Raw genomic sequence first — 13,116 nt, forward strand, 5'->3', positions numbered from 1 at the left:
AATTAAGTCTCTTTCACAGTGAGGAGAATAGTATCTAAATGGACTGTTGTCTTTATTAATTAATAAAATTAAATCGCAAGATTTTTTTTAATGTAATTTTAAATACAAAAATATTTTAATTAATTAGATTAAATTTCAGAAATACAGATGATAATTTATCAAAAAGAAATCAACTACACCATTTCAAACAAAATACTAATTAAAAAGAATTAAATTAAATTTTTGTAAAATTTTTCCTTTTAAATAAAAGATAAAAAAATACTTGCATCCTGAATTATAGACAATAACACTTTATCACTGTAATAGCTTAATTTTTTTTTTTATGAGGAGACGAGAACTTAAAATTTTCTAGAATTTAACTATTATGTCTAATTCCTCTGTTATTCTTGGGCATAAAGTCAGAACAATTTTAATCAGGATGAAACTACACTGCATCAGAAAGACTGTTATTCTTGGAGATAAATATACTGATCATGGTATTGAAATGCTAAAGTCAGAACAAGAGTCGGATTAGTTTGCTAATGATCAAAAGTCATTTTATTTTGAGACTTCCAAATTTGTCAAAGAAAGAAAAAAAAATGATTTAGCATATTAGAAACTCTCTAATTGAGTTTCAAGAAAATGAGAAATTTCTGTCTATAAGTCCATTATTGAATGATCTTAGAGCATTGTGGTATGAAGGCCGAAAAGGGATAAAAACCAAATGTTAGCCATTCTTGGACAATGGAAGAAAAGATGACTATGAGTCTTTATCTTACCACAAAAAGCGCAATTAATGGAGACGTTGCCCAATCTTCTATTCAGCAACTCTCTCGTGGGGAGTCTCTCGTACAACAATTTCCAAAGAAAAGTGGCAAGTTTTTTGGGGAGGGTAAGCCTCCAAACATTTTTCCAAAAGTTCTCCATATTTGTATTACAAGAAGGTCCAGGTTTGGAAATCTGAGTATTGTGGCGATTTAGTGAGTAATTCCCTTGCTACAGAGTATCCCGAGTTAACAGCATAATCACCATGACGAGTAAAATGCCATATGAGTTTATCTTCACGCTCAATCAAGGAGATTGGAATGGCTCGTATGTGCTACACATCTTCTTCAGTAAAGTTCCATCGAAGAGCATTAATGCCCCAACATTTTCGATTCTCATTCAGAAGCTGTGATACCCATACGACTACCCTATCATGTGATTTTTTAACTATAGGAGGGTTAGGAAAAGATTTTGGAATCCAACCATCCTCTTTACAAAGAACTGATTTCTCATTATTGATCTGCCACCTTAAGCCCTTCTCTAGAACTCTCCTCTCCTAAAGGACGCTTCTCCAACCCCAAGATGGGTTACTGCCAAGATTTGCATTGAGGAAGGATGTGCAGGGGAAGTATTTGCCCTTCAGAACTCTTAATAAAAGAGATTATGGTCTTGTTAAAATCCTCCAACCTTGCTTAGCTAGGAGAGACATATTAAAAGCTTCAAAATCCCTAAAACCCAAACCTCCTTTATATTTAGGAAGGCACATTTTATCCCAAGAGATCTAATGGAGCTTCCTTTCATCTCTCTTTTGTCCCGACCAAAATCGAGACATCATAGATTTAATATCAGTGCATAAAGATTTTAGTAGCTTAAAATAATTCATTGCATAAATTAGTAAGGCTGTAACTACTGCTTTTAGCAAACCTCTCTCCCCCCTTCTGAAAGAAGTTGTTCCTTCCAACTTGCTAATTTGTGTTGTATGCAATCTCAAATTTAGGCAAAAGCCTGCATTTTTAAGCGGGGGATAACCGAAGGTAACCCGAGAAATTTATCTTGCCTATTCATATTTGGTATTTGAAGAATAGTAGAGATGCCCATATAAATATCCCTTGGCGTATTTTTACTGAAAACTAGAGAGGATTTATTCAAGTTAATTGTTTGCCCACCAGCTTCAACATACTGATGGAGAATTTGCTTGATCAACTCCGCATCTTCAAAGGAGGCCTTGGAGAAAATAATGGAGTCATCAACAAAATGCAAATGAGAGGCTGTTGGTCCTCTCTGTGAAATGGATATACCCTGAAGGAATGACTAGTTCATGCAGTGAGATAGTTCCTCAAGGAGGAAAAGATAGGGTGACAACGGTTACCTTGCCTCAACCCACAACTCGGTTTGATAAGACTTGATTCTTGCCCATTAATATTGAGGGAGTAAGAGACCGTGGTAACACATTCCATAATTCAGTTGGTCCATGTATTGTGAAAGTCAAAACAGTAGGGGAGAGCATAAATCGGTCTAAACCGAAAAACCGAACCAAACCGATCAATTTAGGTTTAATGGTTCAGTTAATCGGAAGGTTCGGTTCGGTTTAGACATGTTAAATAACCGAAAAACCGATTTTATACATAGAAATACTGATTTTATATATATTTTTAAACTTTATATGGATTTTTTAAGTATTATTATTATGTATTCAAATAATATTTATTGATAAATTTATGTGAAATATTTATTAAATTATTCTACTGAAATTAAAAGCAGAAAATTAAAAAAAGTACAGATTTCGATTTGAATCGAACCGAACCGAACCGAACCAATTTTTATCAGTTTGGTTATATTTTTATAATCAGTTTTTTCGGTTTTTAATATTTTTATAATTCGATTTTCGATTTTTTCAATTTGGTTCGGTTCGGAACCGAACCGACCGATTGCACAGCCCTACAAAACAGTATAGCATATGTCTCAGATAGATCCATATCATGCACTCATATGCTTTACTAATATCCAATTTTAAAGTCATGTTGTATGTTTTACTATTCCTCCTATTATTGAGAAAATGCATCACTTTATGGCAAAGAAGAATATTATCTAGAATAAGACGCTCTTTAGTGAAAACGCTATGTTCTAGACCAATAATTGTATCCATGATCCATTGGAGTCTATTTATGAGAATCTTGGAAATAATCATATAAATCATGTTATATAAACCAATCGGCCTCAAATCTCTCATAGTTTGAACACTGTTAATTTTTGGGATAAGAGTTATCACCGTGTGATTTATGTTTCGCAACATCCTGCTATTTTTGAAAAAATCCAAAATAGCCTCACAAATATCATTACCAATTATATGCTAATAAGATTGAAAGAACATACCCGTTAATTTGTCATTCCCCGGGGCTTTCTTTGGATTTATGGAGAAAATTGTCCGCTGAATCTCCTCTCTAGTGATGGGTCTTATCAACTGGTCGTTCATATCTTGGGTGATTCTTGGATGAAAATGTGTCGTGATGGCACTGAAATTATTTGATAACATTGAAGTGTAAATATGGGAAAAAAAATTCATAACTACCTCTTTTATTTCATCCAAAGTGTAACGATCCGGAAACCGGACCGCTAGGATCCAGATCGACTTAAGGTCACCGGGACCCATAGCAAGCCTACTATACATCCTGTATATCTGATAAAATCTCGTACATGATCATACATTTCCATAAAAATTTTAAACTTTTCATATACCAAGCTTAACATGTGCATGCACCATAACTCTATACATACAAACCCCATACTAGAGCCCTCATCAAATGCTCTAGTTGGGTCAACATTACATACATCAAGCTTGGTTCAACATATAACATCATTAAAATATTTCATAAAGATCATATACCAAAAGGGATTTACCATACATTAGGGCCAAGCACAATACTAATCCTCATTACATTACTGTACAATACTTTACATTACATTACATGTCATTTCATGTCCACTACTAATCTATTACACTTAATACAACCTTCAACCTTGACGACTTTCCAGTCTATCCGGAACCTGCAAACCTGGGGGGTTAGGGCAAAGGGGTGATGTAATACCCGGCTAGGCTCCGGTATCGGAATTCCTACCGTCCGGTGGAATTTGGGTGTCGGAAACCTCTAGAAGGGTAAAAGCATGTTTTTATAAAATGTTTTCATGTATTTTAATGTTTTAAAGTATGATTTTAAATAAGTTTTTGCATGAAAATTCTTTAAGGAAAAACTCAGGTTCGGCCGCCGAAACTCACTTTCGGCCGCCGAACATGCATGGACTTTGGGAGGCACGTTAGGCCCCCGAAAGTCCAAGTGAGGGAAGTGCAGGTTCGGCCGCCGAACCTTATGTTCGGCCGCCGAACATTGCATGGATGCGGAGGCACATTCGGCCCCCGAACGTGGCCTGGCCAGCCACTATAAAAGGGTCCCCTTGGTCCGCACGGGCGAGCTTTTTCTCTCCCATTGTCGGCCAAGGTGAGTCTCCACCGTTCCTCCCTCGATCTTGAGTGTTTCCTCTAGATCTTTCATGGTTTTAACAAGTTTATAACTTTGTTTTGAAGATTTGTGAGCTTTGAGCAAGTTTTGAGTGCTTGGAGGTTCAAAGAGCTTAATCTCTCCATCTCCAAGCTAGGATCGCTTTCCTCTCGTTTCTTCAAGAGGTAAGGGTCGATCTTGAACCCTTTTTATGTTTTAAACAAGTTTTAAGTAAGATCTATGGGTAGAAATGCATGTTAGGACATATGTTGAGTTTATGGGTTTTGATGAAGTTTGAGCAATGTAGCTTGTTTGTGTGTGTATGAAGTGTTGTAGATGGGGTATATGCATGTTTGGGACCCCTAGGAACTTGTATGTGTGTTTTAGTTGAGAAATATGCATGATTTATGGTTTTGGGAGGCAGGAGGTTCATTCGAACCAAGTTTCTGCCGTTTGGCAGAAACCAGGTTCGGCAGCCGAAGGGAGTTTCGGCCGCCGAACCCCTCTTGTGAAGGCAGCTTTCGGCTGCCGAAGGTGCCCCCGAAAAGAGACTTTCGTCTCTGTCTGGCACTTTCGGCCGCCGAAGGTGCCGCCGAACCTAGCTGAGTTTCGTCTCTGTCCAGGACTTTCGGCCGCCGAAGGTGCCGCCGAAGGTGCCCTGTTCAGCCATTTCATGCATATTTTCTATGATGTTTTCATGATGTTTTAGGGGGTTTTTGGGGGATATATTAGAGTTATGTTTATATATGTTTGGTCCCTCATTGGAGTCCACCTGTGTAGGTTCGGACCCGAGGAACCGAGGACCCCAGCAGTAAGTGAGCTGCTTCAGTGTCTGGTCAGAGCTAACCAGAGGTGAGTGGAAACAAGTTTAATGTTTTAAATCAAGTAATTAAATGTTTTGAGCATGTTTCATGCATCATGATGACATGTAATAGGCTGATTGCATTAGTTCACGAATATGTCGCATTGCATTTATTTTGTGGTTGTGGGTGAATGCTGTATGATCCAATTAGTCCACGAGACTTAATATATGATATAACAGGAAGACCAGGACCCCATGCTACGGCCTGGCACGAGACTTTATGTATGTATGACAGGAAGACCAGGACCCCATGCTACGGCCTGGCACGAGGCTTTATATATGTTATGACAGGAAGACCAGGACCCCATGCTACGGCCTGGCACGAGACTTTATGTATGTTATGACAGGAAGACCAGGACCCCATGCTACGGCCTGGCACGAGACTATGTTGGGACTAATTGGTGACAGGTTCACCCTTGATGTGAATTGTCTGTGATATGATGCATTTCATGAAAGCATGAATTTTAATATAATGTTTTTAGTTTCTGCTCACTGGGCTTTTAGCTCACCCCTCTCCCCTAACCCCCAGGTTTGCAGGTACGGGATTGTTAGAGAAGAAAAGAAGAGAAAAGTCATATGTATGTAATAGCTAGAGTATGTGGACATGACAAATGATAAGAATGTAATGTAAAGTTTTGAACAGTTATGTTTATGTAGTTATGTTATTGAGGATAGAGTTGTGCTTGACCATAGTATATGTTAATCCCTTGGTATGTACATGATCTTGTGTTTTGATATTGATGTAAACCAACTCACCATATGATGTATAGCCCTTGAGGCTTTGATGAGATCCCACAGAGGGATTAATGTTTATGTATATGATGAATATAGTGCATGCACAGGTTGAGTTTGGTGTATGAAGAAAAAGAAAAGTTTTAAATTCTTATGTATGTTTGTTGATCATGTATGGGATTAAACAGGTAAACAGGATGTATATAGGCTTGCTACGGGTTCCGGCGGCCTTAAGCCGACCTGAATCCTAGCGCCGGTAGCGGTCCGGATTTCCGGGGCGTTACAGAGTGGTATCAGAGCTCTAGGTTCATATGGTCGGACCTAGAGTGTCGGGCTCATAGATGTTATAGAAGGTCAAGCATAATAGGAAAAAGTCATGTCCACTAGGATAGGATGTAGAGTCCTGTCTTGCTATAATGATGTGATATGTATGTGATGAGGATTCATGTGTGCCCACATGAATCATATGATGCTAATATTTGCTGTGCTATGTGCTGTTTTCAGAAAACAGGATGAGAGGAACCCGTCGATCTGCGCGATTGACTGGAATACCACCTCAGGACGAGGGCACTGATGCCCGTCCTTCAACATTGCCTAGGGCAATGTCAAGTAGGTCCAACAGGGACCGAGCAGTGAGAGACCCTAGAAGGTCTTTAGATCTGGGAAGGAGCAGATCAGTCAGAGGAACAGTGCAGGGAGGTATGTCAGAGGATATGGGGGATCAGATGGATGTTGATCAAAGGAGGGATGGCAGTTTGGGCGTCAGTATGTCAGAAGAGGGTATGGGAGAATCCCAAGGAGGCACTCAGGCCTCGGGATTTGTTCAGCCACCTCACTATCCGCCCTACACCCAAAATCCCGGGTATTCGATGGGAGGTACATCGGATTACCCTAGTTTTAACCCCTACCCCACACAGATGCCATACCCACCATACTACCCACCATATCCACAGTACCCAGTGTACCCACCTCCACCATACTATCCAAATCCAGCAAACCCTACCTCAGGGGATGCTGTACCTCCACCACCACCAGCACCTACATGCCCAGATACCCAGATACCTCAGCCTAGCTCATCTGGGGGAAGTAAGGCTAAAATGACAGATTACATGAAGTTGGGTGCTCCCCAGTTTGAGTCAGGTGATGACCCGTTTGTGTATTTGGAGAAGGTCAAGATGATCACAGAGGAGATCGGAGCTGATGATAGTAGAGCCATTCAGATGGCTGGTTTCACCTTGAAATGCAAAAAGGCCCGTGAGTGGTTCAAAAACTATGTGAAGCCGAGGGTGGATAGCCTATCGTGGGAAGAGTTCGCTAATGAATTTGCAGGATGGGCTTTCCCTGATAGTTCAAGGGAATTAAAGATGATAGAATTCGAGCAGTTGAGGCAAACTGATGACATGAGTGTAGACGAATATACTGACAGGTTTATGGAGTTGCTGCCTTTTGCTGGGCAAGACCTTAGCACAGACCAGAAGAAGTCGAGGAGGTATATCATGAAGCTCCATCCCAGGTATTCCTCCTTGGTACAGTCAGCAGATAGAGAGAGTTTTCACGCCATAGTGGATATGGCTAGGAGAATGGAGGCTAGTGCCATCGTTCAGGGGACAGTCAAACAGACAGTGGCACAAGCTTCTGGTTCTAAAACTCCGGGTGGGGGAAGGTTAGATCCCTCTACCTTGAGTGCAGCAGCTTCAGGCAGTAAGAGATGGGGTAAGCCCAAGGGTAAGAAGAATAAGTTCTGGAACAAGGTCAAGTCTAGTCTGGGATTTGGCAGTGGTTCTAGTTCTGGGGCAGATAATGCAGCTTGTGCGAAGTGTGGTAGGCCACACAGGGGTTTATGCCGGTTTGGGACAACGACCTGCTACAGATGTGGGCAAGAGGGGCATATGTCATGGCAATGTCCTAAAGCAGTTCCTACGGCACAGACACAGCAGACAGCTTCAGGAAGTGTGGCACAGCCAGTAGCTCCAGCTGCTACACAGGCCAGTGGCAGAGGCAGAGGGAGAGGGTCAGCTTCTTCCTCAGCAGGATTCAGAGGTGAAGGTCCATCAGCTCCAGCCAGGATCTTCACCATGACGCAGCAGGAGGCTAACACATCCAACACCGTGGTGTCAGGTAATCTCATCATTGGGTGTTCTGATGTGTATGCATTAATGGACCCGGGTGCATCTCACTCTTTTATTGCACCGAGAGCCGTTCAGAGGTTAGGATTGATGGTCTCTGGGTTAGAGTGTCCCCTATGGGTCAGTGGACCCAAGTGTGACCCGTCAGTGGCAGAGGCAGTCTGCCAATGTAGTCCAGTTTTCATAGAGGGAAGATGCCTTTCCGCCGACCTTGTGGTTCTAGATTTGACAGATTTTGACGTCATTCTAGGGATGGATTGGTTATCTACCCATGGTGCTACCTTGGACTGTAGAGACAAGGTAGTCAGATTCAGAGATCAGGATGGGTCAGAGGTCGTCTTCAGAGGAGACAAGAGGGGTACACCTAGAGGTCTAATTTCAGCTCTTCAGGCTCGTAGGTTGCTTAGGAGGGGATGTCAGGGGTTTCTAGCTCATGTGAGGGAGTTGGATAGTCTTGTTAGAGAGCCCGCCTCAGTGCCTGTGGTGAGTGAGTTCTTAGATGTTTTCCCAGACGAGCTGCCAGGGTTACCACCTGCTAGGGAGATAGAGTTCGAAATTGAGTTAATGCCTACCAGACCGATCTCTATCCCTCCCTACAGGATGGCACCAGCCGAGATGAAAGAGTTAAAAGAACAGTTGCAGGAACTGGTAGACAAGGGTTTCATCCGACCGAGTACCTCACCTTGGGGTGCTCCAGTACTCTTTGTGAAGAAAAAGGATGGATCCCTCAGGCTTTGTATCGACTACAGGCAGTTGAACAAAGTCACCATCAAGAATAAGTACCCATTGCCAAGGATCGACGATCTATTCGACCAGCTAGCAGGAGCGGGTTGTTTCTCCAAAATAGATCTGAGATCCGGGTACCATCAGTTGAGAATCAGAGAGGAGGACGTGCCAAAGACGGCCTTCAGGACCAGATATGGGCACTATGAGTTCCTTGTAATGCCGTTTGGGTTAACCAACGCCCCTGCAGCATTCATGGACCTCATGAACAGAATATTCAGACCATACCTGGATCACTTCGTTATTGTCTTCATAGATGATATCCTAGTGTATTCCAGGAATGCAGAGGAGCATGCCCATCATCTGAGGATAGTTTTGCAGACCTTGAGGGAACATGGCTTGTATGCCAAGTTCTCCAAGTGTGAGTTCTGGTTAAGGAGCATATCATTCTTGGGGCATATAGCGTCAGAGAATGGAATAGAGGTAGACCCCAAGAAAGTAGAGGCTGTGACTAACTGGCCCAGACCCACCTCAGTGACAGAGATCAGAAGTTTCTTGGGTTTGGCTGGTTATTACAGGAGGTTCGTACAGGACTTCTCCAAAATTGCAGCTCCTTTAACCAGATTGACCAGAAAGAATCAGAGGTTCGAGTGGACCGATCGATGTGAAGAAAGCTTTGAGGAGCTCAAGAAGAGGTTGACTTCAGCACCAGTGTTAGCTCTGCCAACCAGCAATGAGGACTTCACAGTATTCTGTGATGCATCCAGAGTAGGCTTGGGTTGTGTGTTGATGCAGAATGGTAGGGTGATCGCTTATGCTTCAAGACAGCTAAAGAGGCATGAGATGAATTACCCCACACACGATCTGGAGATGGCAGCGGTTATCTTTGCCCTCAAGATGTGGAGGCATTACCTCTATGGGGTAAAATGTGAAATCTTCACAGATCATAAGAGCCTGCAGCACATCTTGAGTCAGAGAGATTTGAACTTGAGGCAGAGGAGATGGGTAGAACTGCTCAGTGACTATGATTGTAAGATACAGTACCATCCGGGTAAGGCTAATGTAGTAGCTGATGCCTTAAGCCGGAAATCACTTGGCAGTCTATCCCACATCACGGCAGAGAGGAGACCGGTGGTGAAGGAATTTTATAAGCTCATTGAGGAGGGTCTACAGATGGAGTTGTCTGGTACAGGTGCTTTGATTGCACAGATGAAAGTAACCCCCGTGTTTCTGGAGCAGGTGGCTCAGAAACAGCACGAGGACCCAGAGTTAGTGAAGATTGCCAGGACTGTTCAGTCAGGCAAAGATAGTGAGTTCAGATTCGATGATAAGGGGATCCTCCGCTATGGGAACAGACTATGTGTACCAGATGACATCGGGCTTAAAGGAGACATTATGAGAGAGGCTCATAATGCAAGATACAGCATTCACCCTGGAGCCACCAAGATGCATCAAGATCTAAAGAAGGTTTATTGGTGGCCAGCTATGAAGAGGGAAGTGGCACAATTCGTGTCAGCCTGCGAAATATGTCAGAGGGTGAAGCTGGAACATCAGAAGCCGGCTGGAATGCTTAACCCGCTACCTATTCCAGAATGGGAATGGGAGAACATAGCTATGGACTTTGTAGTGGGGTTACCGGCAACATCCAACAGACTAGACTCCATATGGGTGATTGTGGACAGACTCACCAAATCTGCTCACTTCATTCCAGTTAGGAGCAACTACTCTGTGGATAAGTTAGCGCAGGTTTATGTGGATGAAGTCGTCAGACTACATGGGGTCCCGGTATCTATAGTGTCAGATAGAGGGCCCCAGTTCACCTCCAGGTTTTGGCGGAGTCTGCAGAGTGCTATGGGTACCAGGTTAGATTTCAGTACTGCCTTCCACCCCCAGACTGATGGACAGTCAGAGAGGACCATCCAGACCATAGAAGATATGCTCAGAATGTGTGTGCTAGATTTTGGCGGTTCTTGGAAGCAACATCTACCTTTGGTGGAGTTTGCCTACAATAACAGCTATCATGCTAGCATAGGGATGGCTCCGTATGAAGCTTTGTATGGGAGGAAGTGCAGGTCACCCGTTTGCTGGGAAGAGGTTGGAGAGAGGTCCTTAGCAGGGCCTGAGCTTGTTGAGATCACCAGCAGGGTGGTGCCCATTATCAGAGAAAGGATAAAGACTGCCACCAGCAGGCAGAAAAGTTATGCAGACATCCGCAGGAAACAGGTAGAGTTTCAGGAGGGGGATCTAGTATTGCTCAAGGTGTCTCCGATGAAAGGGGTGGTTCGATTTGGTAAGAAGGGTAAGCTAGCTCCGCGGTACATTGGACCCTTTGAAGTCCTGCAAAGGATTGGGAATGTATCGTACAAGCTGGACTTGCCTGCTTCTATGGAGAGAATCCATCCGGTTTTCCATGTTTCCATGTTGAGGAAGTTCGTGTCAGATCCGGGCAAGGTTCTTAGCGAGCCTGATGTGGAGATCCAAGAGGATCTCACTTATGTTGAACAGCCAGTGCGGATTCTTGACACTCAGATCAGAAAGTTGAGGAACAAGGAAATCCCGATGGTGAAAGTCCTTTGGAACCACCACAATTTGGAAGAATGCACTTGGGAGACCCGGGAGTCCATGCTCCAGCAGTACCCCCACCTCTTCTAAGGTTAGTTGAGATGTGTTCCATGTGCTATATGTGTGTATGTTATGTTTGTTTCGCTATGCATGTACTAGTTGAGGAACATTCGGGGACGAATGTTCTTAAGGGGGGGAGAATGTAATACCCGGCTAGGCTCCGGTATCGGAATTCCTACCGTCCGGTGGAATTTGGGTGTCGGAAACCTCTAGAAGGGTAAAAGCATGTTTTTATAAAATGTTTTCATGTATTTTAATGTTTTAAAGTATGATTTTAAATAAGTTTTTGCATGAAAATTCTTTAAGGAAAAACTCAGGTTCGGCCGCCGAAACTCACTTTCGGCCGCCGAACATGCATGGACTTTGGGAGGCACGTTAGGCCCCCGAAAGTCCAAGTGAGGGAAGTGCAGGTTCGGCCGCCGAACCTTATGTTCGGCCGCCGAACATTGCATGGATGCGGAGGCACATTCGGCCCCCGAACGTGGCCTGGCCAGCCACTATAAAAGGGTCCCCTTGGTCCGCACGGGCGAGCTTTTTCTCTCCCATTGTCGGCCAAGGTGAGTCTCCACCGTTCCTCCCTCGATCTTGAGTGTTTCCTCTAGATCTTTCATGGTTTTAACAAGTTTATAACTTTGTTTTGAAGATTTGTGAGCTTTGAGCAAGTTTTGAGTGCTTGGAGGTTCAAAGAGCTTAATCTCTCCATCTCCAAGCTAGGATCGCTTTCCTCTCGTTTCTTCAAGAGGTAAGGGTCGATCTTGAACCCTTTTTATGTTTTAAACAAGTTTTAAGTAAGATCTATGGGTAGAAATGCATGTTAGGACATATGTTGAGTTTATGGGTTTTGATGAAGTTTGAGCAATGTAGCTTGTTTGTGTGTGTATGAAGTGTTGTAGATGGGGTATATGCATGTTTGGGACCCCTAGGAACTTGTATGTGTGTTTTAGTTGAGAAATATGCATGATTTATGGTTTTGGGAGGCAGGAGGTTCATTCGAACCAAGTTTCTGCCGTTTGGCAGAAACCAGGTTCGGCAGCCGAAGGGAGTTTCGGCCGCCGAACCCCTCTTGTGAAGGCAGCTTTCGGCTGCCGAAGGTGCCCCCGAAAAGAGACTTTCGTCTCTGTCTGGCACTTTCGGCCGCCGAAGGTGCCGCCGAACCTAGCTGAGTTTCGTCTCTGTCCAGGACTTTCGGCCGCCGAAGGTGCCGCCGAAGGTGCCCTGTTCAGCCATTTCATGCATATTTTCTATGATGTTTTCATGATGTTTTAGGGGGTTTTTGGGGGATATATTAGAGTTATGTTTATATATGTTTGGTCCCTCATTGGAGTCCACCTGTGTAGGTTCGGACCCGAGGAACCGAGGACCCCAACAGTAAGTGAGCTGCTTCAGTGTCTGGTCAGAGCTAACCAGAGGTGAGTGGAAACAAGTTTAATGTTTTAAATCAAGTAATTAAATGTTTTGAGCATGTTTCATGCATCATGATGACATGTAATAGGCTGATTGCATTAGTTCACGAATATGTCGCATTGCATTTATTTTGTGGTTGTGGGTGAATGCTGTATGATCCAATTAGTCCACGAGACTTAATATATGATATAACAGGAAGACCAGGACCCCATGCTACGGCCTGGCACGAGACTTTATGTATGTATGACAGGAAGACCAGGACCCCATGCTACGGCCTGGCACGAGGCTTTATATATGTTATGACAGGAAGACCAGAACCCCATGCTACGGCCTGGCACGAGACTTTATGTATGTTATGACAGGAAGACCAGGACCCCATGCTACGGCCTGGCACGAGACTATGTTGGGA

Source organism: Manihot esculenta, chromosome 4 (genome assembly GCF_001659605.2).
Source record: "Manihot esculenta cultivar AM560-2 chromosome 4, M.esculenta_v8, whole genome shotgun sequence".
Lineage (NCBI taxonomy): Eukaryota > Viridiplantae > Streptophyta > Magnoliopsida > Malpighiales > Euphorbiaceae > Manihot > Manihot esculenta.